Raw genomic sequence first — 17835 nt, 5'->3', positions numbered from 1 at the left:
TTCATTGAGGATGCCATTGATGTTTACAATGTTTCTGCGTATTTTCATTTCTTTGTCTGTTTATTGCAGATTTTTATACCAAATTTATTACAGCGATTATTCAATTTCATCAAGGAATCCTGCAGATTTGTAAGATTTGTACTGGATTTATTTAGAAATATAATATCATCTGTATAAAGTAAAAAACTGAGATTAGTATCCTCCAGCCATAACAAGTATGATATGCAATCGGTCTGGGTAGTGGCCCCCTCTCATAATGCATAGCATTATACACACCCGAAAGGATGAGTCATTTGCATTATGGGATGCTAATGCAATTAGGTAACATAAAGTCATTGGCATCTATATACAAGTAGCAAAGTCATGAACATATTTCATGTGCAAACATTGTTATTACTTGGCTAAAGGATTAAACAAGAATATAATTTCTTGGCAACTTTAATTTATAACAAGTGAAAAACTTTCTACAACAGTGTTAATCAAGAATATTTTAATAATAAGGTGGTGCACCTTTTCACTACTCGTATATCAAACATATACGATTTCTGGATTATTTCAACCTTGGTATCCATCAAATGTCTGCCACATAAAGCTGTAGTGCACATTGTTGATATTATTAATGCAATATTAACATATCATTACTTCTCTGCACAATAGAAAGTAGCAGATGTAATCTTAATCCCCAAACCAGGAAACATAGCATGCCTTTCCTAAAACTACTGCCCAATCATCCTGCTTTTTTGCCCAGGAAAAACAGCTGAGAGGGTAATACAAATAAGACTGCAGAAAGTCACTAAAGAATTAAATCTCATCCCTGATAAACATTTTGGATTGCAGGAGAAATGGAACAAGTGCTCAATTAACAGTTAACCTTGGTATCACTTCTGGGTCTAGATGAAGAAACCAGTCTGGATAGCTGAAAGTTTATTTTGCACTTGGTTAGACTATAATAAATTTAGTTTAATCCTTTATTCAAGTGTGAGCAAACAAAGTTTGCACCTGAAAATATCTCCAGGATTGAGGAAAGGTAGTGCAACACCAGGCAACTCCTTGCAGTTATGTATAATGTTATGCATTAAAGGAAGGGCCACTACCCAGACTGGTTTTGACCTTTATTGAGGTCTCGTCAGTGGGAGCCAGGCCCAGAGGTGGAGATACCAAGGCAGAAGCAATAGAGAGGGCATCTTTACCTATAGGAGTTGCCAAAAGGTGTGTCACATTATTATTAAATTACTCTGGATTTAGAGAAAGATGTTGAAAGTTTATTTTGCACTTGGTTAGACTATAATAAATTTAGTTTAATCCTTTATCCAAGTTCGAGCAAACAAAGTTTGCGCCTGAAAATATCTTAAGGACTGAGGAAAGGTAGTGCAACCATTATACATATCCGCAAGGAGATGTGTTATGCATTATGGGAGATACTGAGATAGGAATGATGATAGCTTGGTCCACCTTTGCTGTGAGTTGCACTACTTTTCTTCAGTCCTGAAGATATTTTCAAGTGCAAACTTTGTTTGCTCACACTTGGATAAAGGATTAAATTAAATTTATTATAGTCTAACCAAGCACAAAATAAACTTTCACCATCTTTCTCTAAATCCAGAGTAATTTAATAATAAGGTGGCACACCTTTTGGCAACTCCTATAGGTAAAGATGACCTCTCTATTGCTTCTGCCTTGGTATCTCCACCTCTGGGAGCCCAGACGAGACCTCAATAAAGGTCAAAATCGGTCTGGGTTGTGGCCTTTCCCTTAATGCATAACATGATACATATCTACAAGGAGATGTGTTTTGCATTATGGGAGATACTGAGATAGGAGTGATGAGATCTTGATTCACCTTTGCTTCAAGTTGCCTGGTGTTGCACTACCTTTCCTCAGTCCTGAAGATATTTTCAGGTGCAAACTTTGTTTGCTCACACTTGGATAAAGGATTAAACTAAATTTATTACAGTCTGAGTAGTGGCCCTTCCCATAATTTATAGCATATCACACAACTCAGCAGGTGCCAGCAGTTCTGATTTAAAACAATGGATGAGATTTTCCCCTTCATTTTGATTGTTAATTCCGTCTATGCTGATGGCACTAACCTTACCCCAATGCGCTTTATTCGTGAAACTATACTAAAATAATTGCAATGCTATTGCTGTACTCCAAGAATTTTGTTGCCTGAACAAATGTAGCGAGGTTCACTATTTCCATGTACTCTGTGATGAATGATGGGTCATTTTGAAGACATAGGATCATTGTGAGTTAGACCTGACAAAGGTTGCAACTCAATTATCAGTTCACAACAAGTGAACGAAGTTGCTACTGCCATTGTGAAGAAGACCATGAATAATAGTACTGGTTCATGCATCTATTGTATCAAAACACATGAATATACCTTACACAAATGTCTGGAAAATCTCCTGACAAGGGAGTTGCACCCTCAGGACATTGAAAGTCGACTGATTCACTTTAACATTCCTTGCTCAAGTGGAGTTGGACACTGCATGGCTCACTTCCACCCAAACCCAAAGTATTGCATAAATATTATTATTATTACGGGCAACTCCAAGGAGTCCTTAGACTCATCGAGGGAGGCAGTAAACATCATGTCCATCACAACTATTTGATATTCACACAGTATCTATCATACTTTGCCTTGAACTCTGTCATAGCACCTACAATAGACCCAGGCAGCTTATTCCACTCATTCACCACTCCAAAAGTAAAAAACCCAACTCTAACACCCCTACTATCCACACTCTTGCCCAGCTTCCATGGATGTCTGCTAGTCCTTCCACCACCAGTCCTGTTCTAAAAAATATCCTCTGAATTAATCCTATAGAAACCCTTCAGTAACTTGAATGTCTCAATCATATCTCCCCTTTTCTGTCTGTCAACCAATTTCTGCAACCCACAAATCTTCAACCTGTTCTCATAAGGTTCATTCCATAGACCTGCTATCATCTTGGTCACTCGCCTCTGGATCCTTTCACCCTCCTCCCCATCAAGAAGAAACCTAGGTGACCAGATCTGGGCACAGTAATCAAGATGGGGTCTTATCAAGGCTCGATACAGAGGAACAATAACTTGCTTGTCTCTGCTCGTCAAAGTATTTTTCAGCAACCAAGTGATTTGATGAGCTGATTTAGCCACTTTTGTGATGTCCCACCCTAAACTTCAACTCCCTATCCACCAATACTCCCAAGTCCCTGGCATCATCAATCTCCTGGAGTGCAGTTCCACCAATGTGATATAATGCTGCTAATCTTTTCACCCCAAAAGGCATAACCTTTCGCCACATTAAATTGACATCCATTCTCCTTAGTCCAGACCTCCAATCTATCCAAATCATCCTGCAAAATTCTGACATCCTCTGCATTCACTATTGCCCTACCCAACTTAGCATCATCATCAGCGAACAAATGAACCATTCCTCTGAGATCCTTCCCTATCTTGTTAATGAACAAACTAAACAACAGTGGTCCAAGAACAGAACCCTGCGGCACACCACTGGTCACAAGCCGTCTTTTAGACTCCACTCCTGATTAAACCACTCTCTGGTATCTCTCCATCAACCACCCTCCTATACATCTCACCAACCCTATATCCATTCCCATATATTGCAGTTTACGGATTAGACTTCCATGTGGTATCCTGTGAAAGGCTTTAGCCAGGTCCAGCAGCATAACTGTAAACCCATTACCCTTATCCAGTTCAGCCGTCACTGTGTTATAAAACCTGAGTAAGTTACTGAGGCATGATCTGCACTTCACAAAAGCATGCTGTCCCCCATACAGTATCTCATATTCATCAATACATTCCAGTATTTTTCCCTTGACTACTTTCTCGAAGACCTTGACAATGACTCCTGATATGCTGATCGGGCGGTAATTTGCAACAGTAGTCTTGGATCCTCCTTTATGCAGTGGAACTATTTTCCCCTCTTTCCACCCCTTTGGGACTAAACCAGACCCGACACTCAGATTAAACAATAAGGTCAAGGGCACTGACAATTCTTTAGCCACTTCATGTAAGACCCGTGCTGATATACCATCCAATCCCACAGATATATTTACATTAAGGTTCTGTAATAGGCTATTCACCTCCACTTCATTCACCACAATTCCCATATAAACTAATGGTTCCTTCTTTCATTCAACATCACCACCTGGATGATATACTCTTGCAAAGTGCTCACTCAGTAATTCCACTACATAGACCGATTCAGTGACCTCCCGAACATTAGCGTTCCTTAAAATCATTGTCATGTACAGTTTTTCTTTTACTAGCAGCATACTGAAAGAACTGTTTGGGATTCTCTTTAGCTTGCATGGCTAATTTCCTTTCATAATCTGTTTTTGCTTTTCTCACCACACTCGTTACCCTTCTGGCCTGTGCTTTATACTGTTCATGTGCCTGCAGGTCACCTTTCTCCTTAAATTCCTTCCACAGTTGTTTCTTTTTCTGCAACTCAAGTTTAATGGTGTTATTCATCCATTTAACCCCTACTTGATTTACTATTCGGACTCTAGATATACAGTCAGCTATAACCTCCTACAAATGCTCCCTGACAACTTCCCATGCCCTATTAACATCCAGCCCTTGCAGTTTTACATAGCACTGAACCAAGCAATCTCCTAAGCTTGTCATACTTGCCAGCACAGTAATTCCACATGTACCCTGTCTTAAAATCGAAAATTTCATACATTTAGCCATCTCCCAGGTCAAGACCCTATAATCACTCTCACCAATAGGTGGCAACATGGCCATATTCATTACAGTCAAATTCTCAGATGCTATTACTAGGTCAAGCATTCTTGAACCCCTAGTATTTTCCATTACATGCTGTCTCAGATAGTTATACCTCAGTAATTGAATAAAATACAGTTTCTTCCTCACGTGTCCTCTCCTCCTTCCAATCAATGTTACCATAGTTGAAATCTCCAATAACAATTATCCTCCTTCCACTCATTTCATCAATTTGCCTATGCATACTATCTCCACCATCTATTCCATCACCTGGTCAATAGCAGCACCCAACTGTACATTTTGTTCTGTTAGTCTCAATCTCACACCAAATAGCCTCAAATGAGATGAGCTCTTTTCACTATCCTGCAATACAACTTCTATTTTCCTTGGTTGCAGTTCATCAGCTATCATCAATAACACTCCTCCCCCATTTTATTCTCTCTGTCCCTCCTGAACACACTATACCCTACACATTCTATCCCACTAACTATATTGTGTTCTGTCAGCCATGTTTCACTAATGCCAATAACCTGTGGCCAGGAAGAGCCAACCAAGGCCAAAAATTCTTCCTTCTTGATCCTAATACTCCTGCCATTAGTATACATGAAATGCAGAGGTCCATTTGTTGCACTCCTATCTTGATGCGCTATACTAACCTAACCCATTTTGATTTCTTGTACTTCGTACTGGTGTGGGCACATTATAAACATTCTTACACTCAACTACCTCACCAATGTCTGCAAATCCACTTCCTCCCCTCCTTAATAGTTTACCCGCTACGACTATCATTTCTTTCACCCTCTGCTTCTGTGCTCTAATACTCTCACTTACATCCTTAATTTTCGCACCCGGTAAGTACGATTCACCAATCACACCTCTTACTAACGAGTCACCGTACACCGTAAATATGATAAACAAGTTTGCTGTGCCACAGCTACAGCAGCGCCTGTGAATGGATTCACTCATTTTCATGCAGGATGGGGACCCCTTAACACACCAGTTGATCTGTACAGGAGGGTTCTTCAAGATATTTCATGGAAGCCAGAGTGATCAGCAGTGCATTTCCCACTGCATGGCTGCATCATTCACATGACCTGACCCTCAGTGACTTCTGAACTCTGGGGATTTCTCAAAGACAGGGTTTACCAGTGCTGAGAGACAGTGTAACACAGGATGTGCACATCAGTCCCGATCAGCTGCATTCTGCTATTGAGCACACTGTGCAAAGGATGCAGTTAGGGCATACCGGAAAGGGCAGCACATTGAACAGTAAAGCCCATTAAATAAAAATGTGTTATTTTTATTCACTGCACACATTTTTTCTTCTTACACACACACACACACACAGAAAAATTACTACATCTACATTCAGTACATTATACAACACCCCTGGTGGTGAATTTTGGTACTACTTTTTTTTTCTTCACAGATATCGCTTTTGCATGATGCACAATGTATTCCTGCAAAGCAGGGATACATTAATTTTTAATCCCTGGTAATGGAAAAAAAAAATGGAATCACTGAGCTATTAGGTTGTATTATTAGTAGTTGCAATGCAGCATCTATCATGCACCAAACACAGATGCTGTTGATATGCAATGTATTTCCAACATTCCTAGGAACATGTATAAAGGCAAACGGAGGCCTGCTGCCATATACATGTTAGAATGGAATCTAGAGAGGACCTCATTGACTTTGAAACGGGTGCGATTGTTGGAGCAAGGCTGGCAGGTGCATCTGTGACCTGAACAGCGGAAATTACTCATGTCAGTTGATGAACAGTCTCTAAGGTTATGTCAGCATTGCAGTTGACAGGACAAACAGTTATTATCATGCTGATTCAGAATACAAGATTGTACAGAGAATTTGAAACTGGAAGTGACCATTACTTAGTACTAAGCAGGATAAAAATGGATATCACATTAAAAAGAACAGCGTGTAAGAAAGTTTTAAAAAGAATTAAAGTTGAGCAGCTTCTACAGGTAAATTGTAGACTCGACTTATACAAATATTATTGAAGAAAAAATTAAACAAATTGAAAACAAGAACCAAACTTTGGAGCCTCAGTTGCAAACTCTGAAGACTGAGATTCAAATAAGATTTGATTTGAGTCTGCAAGGTTAGAAAAATAAGAACACCATGGTAGAAAAAAATAAGTTAAAGAAGCAGTCCTGGAAAAGAAGAAAGCATACCAAAAGTTCCTAGAAAATAAGTTGCATATGCCCTAAAAGAATAGAGAAAAATGTAAGAGAGCTGAGCTGTGTGTAAAAGTAGCTAACAAAAGTCATGGGAAGACTTTGGTAAGAATATAGAAAATCACTGCAGATGCCTTAAAATCTGATGGCTGATTTACCCCTCTTGTTAAAAGTAGAAGTTACGGCATTTGGAGTTTAGAAAATTAAAATCTCTAAAGAAACGGATAATTTATTAATAAAAGTCAATTGCAGAAAATTATTAGCTAAAGCAATGTTTTTATCATCATAGTTCTGAATGACTGGTAGCTAAATTATTATTACATGACACCTCCAGGGAGTCCAAAGACTCATCGAAGGAGGGCACTTACTCTACAACTCGCTATTTCCAGCACTCAATCCACCAAATGCAACGAATCGCAACTACCATCATCATCTACATCAACTTCATCTACTACCACTAGTATTTTCACAGACAATCACAAATAGCAGGACTCGAACCCACAGCCTTTTGGCTGGAGAGCGGATACACTAACCACTCGGCCAACCAAGCATGCACATCAAATCCATTTGATAAAATGAAGTAGAGAGCCAGAGAAAATCAAAACGCATTATATTATGATTAAGACAATAGCCTCATGCTGGTATTAAAATATGAAAATGAACATAAAGATTCAGATGAATATCTGAATACATAAAAAATATTCAAATATATTCCATTATTCCTTTTATTCAAACACAAGACCTTAATAGAAATATAATGCATTTTGTAATTAATAGTGTTTTCTTGTTTTGCTATCACTCATTTATAGAGTTTTTGACTTGACATGCTGATAATGTCATTAGATTCCATCTTGTCACCAAAGAAAACCAGTTTGGAACAATGCTGTCTCATTAATAATAGAAGGCAAATATCAATGTTACCATAGCTGAAATCTCCCATAATAATTACCCTCCTTCCACTCATTTCTTCTATTTCCTTATGCATACTATTTCCACTATCTATCCCATCACCTGGTCTACAGCAGCACCCAACTGTATATTTTGTTCTGCTAGTTTCAATCTCACACCAAATAGCCTCAAATGTGCTCTTATCCCTATCCTGCGGTTCCACTTCTATTTATTATTATTTATTTTTATTATTTTTTATATTATTTTTATAATTATTTTATTATTATTATTTATATTGCCAGAGCTAAAACTGTAAAATATGCACACACACACATTGTGGTACAGAGGATATATATATATGGATAAAATGTATATGGAGGATACATTGTGGTTGGTCGGTGAATTTGGTGCTCCTGTAAAATTGTCGATTTTTGTCAATTTTGTGTTTTTAACTTAGAAAATTAGTGTTTTATAGGATATTAGTGTAGAACTGAGTGTATTTGGTATTTCATAACATATTTTTATTAACCCTCCTACTGGCCAAGGTGGATGAAATAGCAGGACCAGCCCAGCATTTTTCATGGATCAAAACTTCATCGGCGTTCTATCTATTATCAAGTATTAACCCTCTTCTGCTGTTAATCCCTTAATGCCAATTTTAGAGCCATTAGCAAATTAACTGTGGTGGAGGGACTTTTGTGTGACTTGTTTTTACGCATACTGTGTTACTTGGAATTTCCATTACTATACTAGGTTATTTGATCTTTTTTTTTTTTTTTTTGCTGCACAATTTATTTATCGTGTCTCTTTTCAAAAATAAAAACGAGTTTCACATCTGTCAAAATAAATAATCAATCCTGAAATGATCACAGATCAGCCATTGCAATGAATTTATTTTAGTAATAGCAAATTTCCTTCACTTTACTGACAATATAGATTTCTTTTGCGAATTTTCAAATGTTTCTTTGCATTTAAAATATTTTGTCAAATATTTATTAAAATATTTTGTCAAATATTTAAATTTTTAAATAACATTTAGTGAAATAAATATGACATTTTGCTTTCTTTCTTTGCAAAATACCTTTATATGGATCGTCACATTTCAATTTTAGGAATGAATTTTTTCATTATTATTATTTTTTTTTAATGAACAACAAATGATTATAAACTGCATTACTCGGTTTCCGATCGTCTTTTTTAGTATCAACAATTTATATCCAATGGTATTTTATCAGAGATTCTTCACTTTTTTCTTTTGCTAAAAATTGCAATAGATTTTTTTTTTTTTTTGTAGAATGCACATTACTATAATATCCAGTGCTTAACCACTGTAAATATGTTGAAAACATAATAGGAAGGATATCCCATATGGAATGATTCAAAATTTATGCTCATTTTTAAGATTTTTTACTGCAACCCCCCACCCTCTCCTCTCCTGGAACTCAGTTACATAACTATTTTAAATTTCTGCTGGTTTGAAAGCTTTCAGACAGTATTCAAAATCTCTTATTTCACTTTACAGTTTTAACATAAGAAATAAAGCAATAATATTGTTGTATATTCGAAGCTTCTAATTCTGTACTATTTCTTTGCATCTAAAATCAGCTGTTCAGTGATCTGCTGAAATTATTCTAAGAATTAGAAATACTATGCTATATTTTGAATATGTAAAACTGTTTATGTATACCACACAAAAGAAAGTTCAGTTATGTTATTTTTGTTTCTTTTTTTAAAAATCAAAATATTACTACTTCTACTGCTGCTGGTTGCTATTTCTGAAATACATCTTAGAAATGCTCGACAATAATCCTCTTAGCTGGAGGAAAAGCTAAAGTCTTAGATTACTCTTACTGCTTTTGGAAACACAAGAGAGAAAGTTTCCCAGAAGTCACACTAAATTGCCTCAAGCAAGAATGTCTTGTTTCGTTTTCATTTGTTCAGACATCCTAACACAGATAAACTGACATTTCTTTTGCAGGCTGATGCAGTATTTATGCCAAAAATGATTTCTTTATTTATAGTGATCAGTTTCACTTTTATTATCGAAAAATTCTCAATTATTCGATACAATTATCTTGGAAAAAGGATTTGAATTTTTTAAGAGAAAAGGCCCATATGTGTCATAATCATTTATTTTTTGGGTTGGGAGGGGGGGGGGGGTCATAGACCTATTCAATCTTCAGGCAATTGTTACTTCGGGAACATGCTCATGCATTTTAGTGTAAAATAGTAGCAAAAGTTTAACTACTTCAACAATGTCACTTATCTAAACTAGAAGAAAATGTCGTTATATCTGCTGATGTTAGAACTCTTACATAAATATTTTTTCTGGCATGAATTCTCTATCAGCTATAATGTAATCAATTTACAGAATTTTGCACTCTTGTATTGACAAAAGAAATATGTGCAGTAATTTCTTCTTTCTACAACAAGAAAAAAGAAGATAATAACAAAAGAAAAATATGTAGTATTTTCTTTTTCATTGGGTGAATTTACAATGTTCTTTCTTTGTGTTTTGAAATGAAAGTGCAAATAATTATTTTCTTACCATTCTTGTCAATAGAAAATCTGCTATAATTATATGAGTGGCATTTTATCGTTTTTCTCCCATAGGAGAAAAGAAATAAGGCAATAATATTGTTCAATCTCTTGAACTTTATTGTAGTGGAAATTTTATCAAATTTTGCTGTTTTGTAATAAAAAAATATTATTCGTGCTACTTTGAAAATTTCTAATCTGTGGCACACACTGCTACGAAAATTTAATAGACAAAATTTTGGCAAACTGTATTCTTATTTACAAAAATAAAAAAAAAACAATCTTATAATAGGCATATTTGAAAAACATTTGAAAAAATATTCTAATATTCCTTTCTGCCCAGTAATAAGCTGTAAGCTAACGGAGATTACTGACAACACCCCCCCCCCCACATCCCACTGGGAACCAGATCAAAAGAACATGCCCAGCAGGCAGCACACTAAAGTGCCACACGCAATAACTGAATATTTTACAGGCAGAAATTCCTTGTTTTGTTTTTCCGCCTTTCTGATTGATTAGCACACATTCGAAACATTATTCTGATTTTGCATTTGTAGGATGAGTGTTTTTAATTGGGTAATTCCCCTATTACCCAATATTACATAACTTCCTGATTTATAATAATCAGGAAATAACATGTATATTTTCTGATTTATAATTTATAATAATCAAGACCTAGTTTATGTTTTGAAAAATTAAACGTTATGTGGAACAATTACTCTGGAAAAATAAATTAAATAAAAACTGTACCTATGTCTCATAACAGTTTTCTGGTGTGTGGTAGTGTTGCAGCGGGAGCTTGGGGCGGGGGGGGGGGGGGGGGATAAACCTATCAAAGTCGAAATAAAGTTAAATTCTATAGTGAAAATATGAAATTTCACAGTTGATGCATGCACATATACATATTTTGTATCAGAGAATATATGCAAAAGTATCGCTTACTTTAAAATTGGAGCAAAATATATAAACTAGCAGAAAATATATACGTATCAATTTAAATAATAACCGTTTATTTCATTTTGTAAAGACCAATTATATAGGGAAACCAACAAGGTGAAAATGCAGAGAACAGATTATGATATTTTGAAAAAAAATTACTGACATGATTAAAGAATTGCATATTATTATTCTCTATAAAGCAAAGTCATCAAAGAATAATTCACAGATTTCCTTCAGGAAATCTGTGAATTATTCTTCGAAATATGATTTTGAACAAAGATAACATAATCTAGAACAATGGCAGTCAGTTTTTTTTTTTTAAATAATATTTCAAAGAATTATTGTGAATTAATTTCTTCGAAAACAAAAAAAATGTTCTGTCAAGTAAGCGATTAGACAAAATTAGCACAAAAACATTAAACATTGGTTCTCCAAGGTAATACAATATTTAAGTGAAGGCAGTATGCAAGGATTTGTATTTTGTCCTGGAATTTAAAACTATACAATAAAAAGAGAAAATAAAAATAATTTCTATATTTTTAGTCTCTCTAATATAACTAAGAGTCCAGTTGCCCAGCATAAAACAAGGAACTGCGTTCCTTGTTATAGAGAACTGAGACTCAAATTCGTGAGTTATTTGGTTAAGTGTTCTCTACAGCATGAAGGATTATTGCACCTTCTAAAGGACAGAACAGCCAAATTGCACTTCTTATTCATGTTCTTTCAACAGGTGTAATGAATCGTATCCAGATTTAGCTGGACGTATATATACGTCCTGGTCAGTTGGAGGGTTAAGATATTTCTATTATAAGTTTAAAATGTCACCAAAAAAGTATTAGAGAACTGTTATAGAGAACTGAGACTCAGATTCGTGAGTTATTTGGTTAAGTGTTCTCTACAGCATGAAGGATTATTGCACCTTCTAAAGGACAGAACATCCAAATTGCACTTCTTATTCATGTTCTTTCAACAGGTGTAATGAATCATATCCAGATTTAGCTGGACGTATATATACGTCCTGGTCAATTGGAGGGTTAAGATATTTCTATTATAAGTTTAAAATGTCACCAAAAAAGTACAATAAATGTAAAGCTAAAAAAACACTGCAGGCGAGAACAAGATGGTTAGCCCACCAACGAGGTTACTGTAGATATAGAAGCGGTTAATGAAAATGAATTAATCTCCAAAACAGCAAATTTGAAGCAGATCATCAGAGAGACAATGCGGGAATTGCATAAGGTCGAGAGACGTTTAAACGAGCATAGGGAGCAAATAAAAAAGATGAGTGCAGAAAGTGTAATCATAAGGGTGACTTTAATTATCCAAATATTGATTGGATAGCAGTAGAATCTCATGAGAAGAATGAAAATGAATTTATTGAACTGTTGAGGGACAACTTCCTCAAGAAGCATGTGACAGAAGGAACTCGAGGTCAAAGAGTGTTAGATTTGATTATAGTGTCAGAGGGTGCTTCAGTTAAAGACATAACTATTCTGCCTCCAGTTGGTGACAGTGATCAAAACAACTAATCACTTGTTACAGAGCACATGGAGATAGTGGACCTGATCGACATTTGTTTGGGAGATGAAATTTCCCAAATAAATGTCAATGAGGTACACTATCGGGTTGTTAATAATGATATTCACAACCATAATGAAGGGAAGTATCCCATGTCCATCTTTTTAAACCCTTCTGGCACTTGCCAAGTTGCATGATGTGCAAATTTCCTGCATTTATTATTATTACATAACACCTCCAGGGAGTCCAAGGACTCATTGAGGGAGGGCACCTACTCTACAGCTCTCTGTCTCCACCACTCCACTAATCGCAACTACCTTCATCATCTACGCCAGCACCATCTACCACCGACCACCACCACCACTATTTTCACAGACAATCACAAATATCCATACCCACAGAGGGATTCGAACCTGCAGCCTTTTGGCTGGAGAGCAGATATGCTAAGCACTTGGCCAACCAGGCTGGCATTCCACTGGTGGTGACTTTTGGAACTACTTTTTTTTTAATCCCTCAGATATCAGTTTCGCATGATGCACAATGTATTCCTGCAAAGTTTCATAGTGTTTGGATCACTTGGGAGGGAAGGGGCCTCCACAAGGCCTTAAACAGGGATACTTCAATTTTGATCACCCTGTATATTAATTAGAATAATTTAAGTAATACTTCAGTATTTCAGTCAAGTCAAATTGCCATCATCAGGAAACAATATACAGAAGGATATGTGCATACACGCACTACATTGGATAAGAGAGACTGAAGCAGGGCAAACAAAGATAGGTGTTTCAGTTCTAAATAATGCCTCTCGGTGGGCTGATGTTTTGAGGATGAACACACCCAAATTTGAGGCAGTTTCATGTCCCCAAATTTGTTAAGGTTTTGATAGTTTCTTAAAGATGAAGCAGATTCCAATAATATTCTCTCATATTTGCATTTGCTATGGTGGCATTAGGTGGACTTTTTACAGTATATCCTGTGAAAGGTGTTGTGTGGTCTTAACATGGAACATGCACAAGTCTGATATTTTTCGATGAGAGGGGATACCCTGCTAGCCTGGTTGGTCAAGTGGATAGTTTCCAATTCAACAAACATAAGTATAAATTTTGCTGTGAGAATATGTATGATCGTAGGTGGTACATGAATTTGACTGTAATGTGTGACATCACCATTCTGCTTAGTGAAAGCCTACCAAAATTCCATGAGTACAGTTTCTAAATTACACTCTTAAACTACCAACAATACTGATAAGTTATATAAGTTTACAACTATTCATGGATCAAATTCAAATAAAAAATAAATACATAAAAATGTGCAACTACTAGAGATCAGATAATTATAACAAACTTAAATATGGAGAGGTATCATGGCATCAGAAACTCTTAAGGGAATGATGTCAGCAATATCAAATTGAATTTCCAGAGATAGAAGATAAATTAAGAAATATCACAAGAAATGTGATAACTGGTAAAGGAGGAAAAATCAGATTATGAGAAGAAATTAGCAAGTGATCCCTCCTCTCCTTTCTTCTTACATGCAGTGCATGTAAAAAGAAAGTAGAGGAGGGAATGCTTACACTGGACAACAAAATTTTACAGTCATGCCCCAAGATTAATTTAGTCACTCCTTATGGATTTTGAGGTGCCGAACACGAATATGAAAATACAAAACTGGCTAGTTTTGAGAGATTCATAATAGTTTCTTATATAATAGAGTAATACGTACTTATACATACTGGTAAACGCCCACTTCTACATCTGATGTTACTTGTATAGATCGTTCTAATGAGCATCCAACAGTAGTCAGCCAATATGGAAGTGAACCACTTTTCTTGGTATAATTTCTCCATCATAATTTCCTGATGGAAACGTTCACCATATCTGGACAACAAAATTTAGAAATTCAAGTGTATTTTTAACCCTCTCATGCACGAATTTCTGAAATGGTGATTAAAAAACCAATAGTAGCCGTCCACCACAGTGGACATGTGCATGAGAGGGTTAAAGACATATTGCAACCAAATTTCTGATATAGAGATACATGTCCTCAACCAGTTTCTTGTAGTTTCTGCCCTGACATTTCCAAGGAAGTTAGTTGACACCAGACAAAAACGCATCCCAAGCTTTTTTTTTTCTCATCACAGTGTAGGTTATTGAACATCTCATGAATGAAGAACTCTCAGATCTGAGGACCCACAAAAACTTCTTTAATTTTTGCTTTTCTGAGTTGAAGGAATTTGTCAGCCAAGTACTTGGAAACTGATCTAGTCTGGTCCATGGCTTTTATGAAGTTTTTTTTACCAGACTGAGTTCGATGTGTAGGGGGCAGTAGCAGAATTCTGCATTTCTGACAGTGCTGGGTGCTGCACATGCTTCTCTCTGACCTTCAGAGATTTCCTCGCAGGCCAGTCTCTCTTCACACAGTGCAAAGTCCTTGCTCAGCTGTCCCTTTCACACAAAAAATAGCACTACTTCGTATATCCCAGCTGCAGATACATCAACATAGACGCTACCTTCGAGTCACCATAGAGATGCCAGCCGTACTTGCTGTATTGAAACCAGTCCAACTGTTTTAGGTTGTCGTAGGGTTCTTTCATGTAGACAGCGTGTTCGACTGAAACGGATGGAAGCTGGTTTCCATTATGCAGCAACACTGCTTGAGACTCAATTTCAACAAGTCTATGAATAGTTGCCATTCATGTGGGTCATGTTTGATTCAAAGGGCATTTATCAGGTGATCTGCTACATCATATAGCAGAACACAAGGTCATCTTCCTTTCAGAAGGCAAGTGCAAACTGCTCATGCAAGTGCGAAATGAAGCCATGTGGACATTTTCCTAGAGAAGATTCCATTATAGAAGTTTTGATCCCAGTAACTCTGCTTTGGCCCTGGACAGCTCCAGATTGCAAACAAGATCATTCAGTTCTTGTATGTGAATGTGTGGTGCAGATGATGCACCATGGCCGACACATGGATCATCATTAGATGGCGAAGGCTCAGGAGAACTCAACATCAATTCGCCTCCATCTGCATTGTCCTCTAAATCGATGGAAAATTCTTTCAGAGATTTGAGAACGGGAAATCCTTCGTCATGCAGAACTGGCCAGAGAGCAGATGGTACATTCGGGTATGCTACTGTCCACTTCTTTTTCCTTGTAATGCCTCCCAAAACAGGTAGTACAATTCAGAAGTAGCAGTCATTTGTATGAATGCATGGCTCCCTCCAAACTGTAGGAACAGCAAACAGTATCAACACTTTACCACATTTCAGCCACTTCAGAAGATTTCTACTACATGTACTTGGCAGCATATGTGTGGGGACTAGGCCTTGTCCTGGTCCTTGATCTTACATTCAAAATAAAACTGATATGCCTTTTTTCACTAATGGAGTGATGGCCTTTTTCTGGCTTGCAAAGTTACTTCCTGCAAATGTAACAAAAGTTATTTGCACTATTAATACAAGTATAAGGCATCACTACTACTGGATTACACTGCAGGGTAGTACTTGTGTAGTACTTATGACACAGGAGTAAATGGGAGTGTAGCCCAGGAAGTCACACAAACACTTGCTTATCCTATGAAATATCATTTTATACTAATAATTGCATCATCTTATGAATGAAATATCATGACTCAACTGTATTGCATCAGCCAATGATCCTGGGGATGTTGTGTATGATTGGCTGATGCAATATGTTACAATCAGGAGATTGAAATAGCATTGTCAAATGATACCTATGTACACAATGTGGACTGAGTGTCTCCTAAACTAGGACCGATCGACAGATTTTATTGTCATTTTCGTGTTCAGCACATCGAAATTAGTAAAGAATCACTATTTTCATTTCAGAGGCAATTGTGTGTTGTCTAGTGTTATTGAACTAGGAAGCCAGCACCTACACCATTCAGGGTGCAGCTATGTCAAGGATTTCTGCATGCCATCAGCTAGATAGTGAATGGGACCTAATATTGGTAATACTTTGTGAACTTCCTGATCAGGAGGTGAATCATTCTGCTGCTGCTTACTTTGCCTGATTTTGCCTGGAGGAAGTCCAAGAATAACAGCTTATAGGAAGAACTGTCAGGGCCATGCATAGATTGGGATCTGAACACTCCTGGCATGAGATTTGTATCCATAATCCTTCATCCCTACTGCATACCCTTACTACTGAAAGACAACATAAAAAAACTATAGTGTTACAGTGGTTAAAAAATTTACAAAAACAAAAAATAAATAAAAATACAACAAAAAATTAAAAAAAAAAAAAAAAATATAATCCCCCCCAAATCCAATGTCTTTTGAATAAGTACCTTCATGGATGCTGCTTTGCTAAACTAGCCACCACCATTCTTTCCCTTCCTTCTAAACATGTACAAACAGGAAACTGCTGGTCAACCTTGATATACCATTCAGCTCCAGACTTGCTGAACTAATCATTCACCTATCTTTATCCTTTGAAGGTCTTCCACTTCTTTTCACGAAACATATTAGCAGATTCCCTCTCTAATTATTTGCTCGCTCACACACACAGCAATGTCATGTTATATATCTTAAAATCTCTGGTGTAGGTATCAAAAAAATGGGACAAGAGAAATTTCACAGAGTTCTTTTGCTGTGTAACAAATAATATCTTTAATGATGTAGATTGTAGAAAGATGTTAACAGCAAAAAAAAAAAAAAAAAAAAGCTAACTTAAAAAGCAATAGTTTACTGTGGATTATCTCCAGTTCTTGGATGACATACATGTGACTGACATGATTGGATAGATACAATTGAAGTATTTAGTATAACACAAAATCCTGATGTGAATGTGGTAGTGGAATTAGATGGGATAACATACATGTATGTAGAGAAGGTACATGAGAATTGGCAACTCTTATGCCTTGGAGTGGTAGATAAAATATTAAAAAGGTGGTTCAAGTTGAAATGGACAGACAGCAATACGGTACTCTTTAATGACATCCAATATAATAATGTCATTTTGCTAAATGACAGTGCCGACTTAAGGGTATGTGACGC

The 17835-nt window shown here is 36.5% G+C and overlaps 1 long non-coding RNA gene across 3 annotated transcripts in view; it reads right to left on the bottom strand.

Annotated features, from left to right (window-relative positions):
- Positions 1-17835, bottom strand: part of LOC150095383 (uncharacterized) — a 91539-nt gene that overhangs the window by 23358 nt on the left and 50346 nt on the right. For 2 of the 3 annotated variants that reach the window (XR_016550062.1, XR_016550060.1), the window contains exon 3: positions 16842-16980. This is a non-coding gene — a long non-coding RNA (uncharacterized LOC150095383). Of the gene's footprint in view, positions 1-16841; positions 16984-17835 lie in introns of all 3 variants that reach the window. The other variant, XR_016550061.1, reaches the window with a different exon arrangement.

Source organism: Typopeltis vanoorti, chromosome 20, assembly GCF_054136105.1.
Source record: "Typopeltis vanoorti isolate ZY-2024b chromosome 20, IOZ_Tvanoo_1.0, whole genome shotgun sequence".
In the NCBI taxonomy this organism is placed as follows: domain Eukaryota; kingdom Metazoa; phylum Arthropoda; class Arachnida; order Uropygi; family Thelyphonidae; genus Typopeltis; species Typopeltis vanoorti.
Note: the sequence above shows the minus strand (reverse complement) of the source record. Positions and strands in the feature narration are given on the sequence as shown.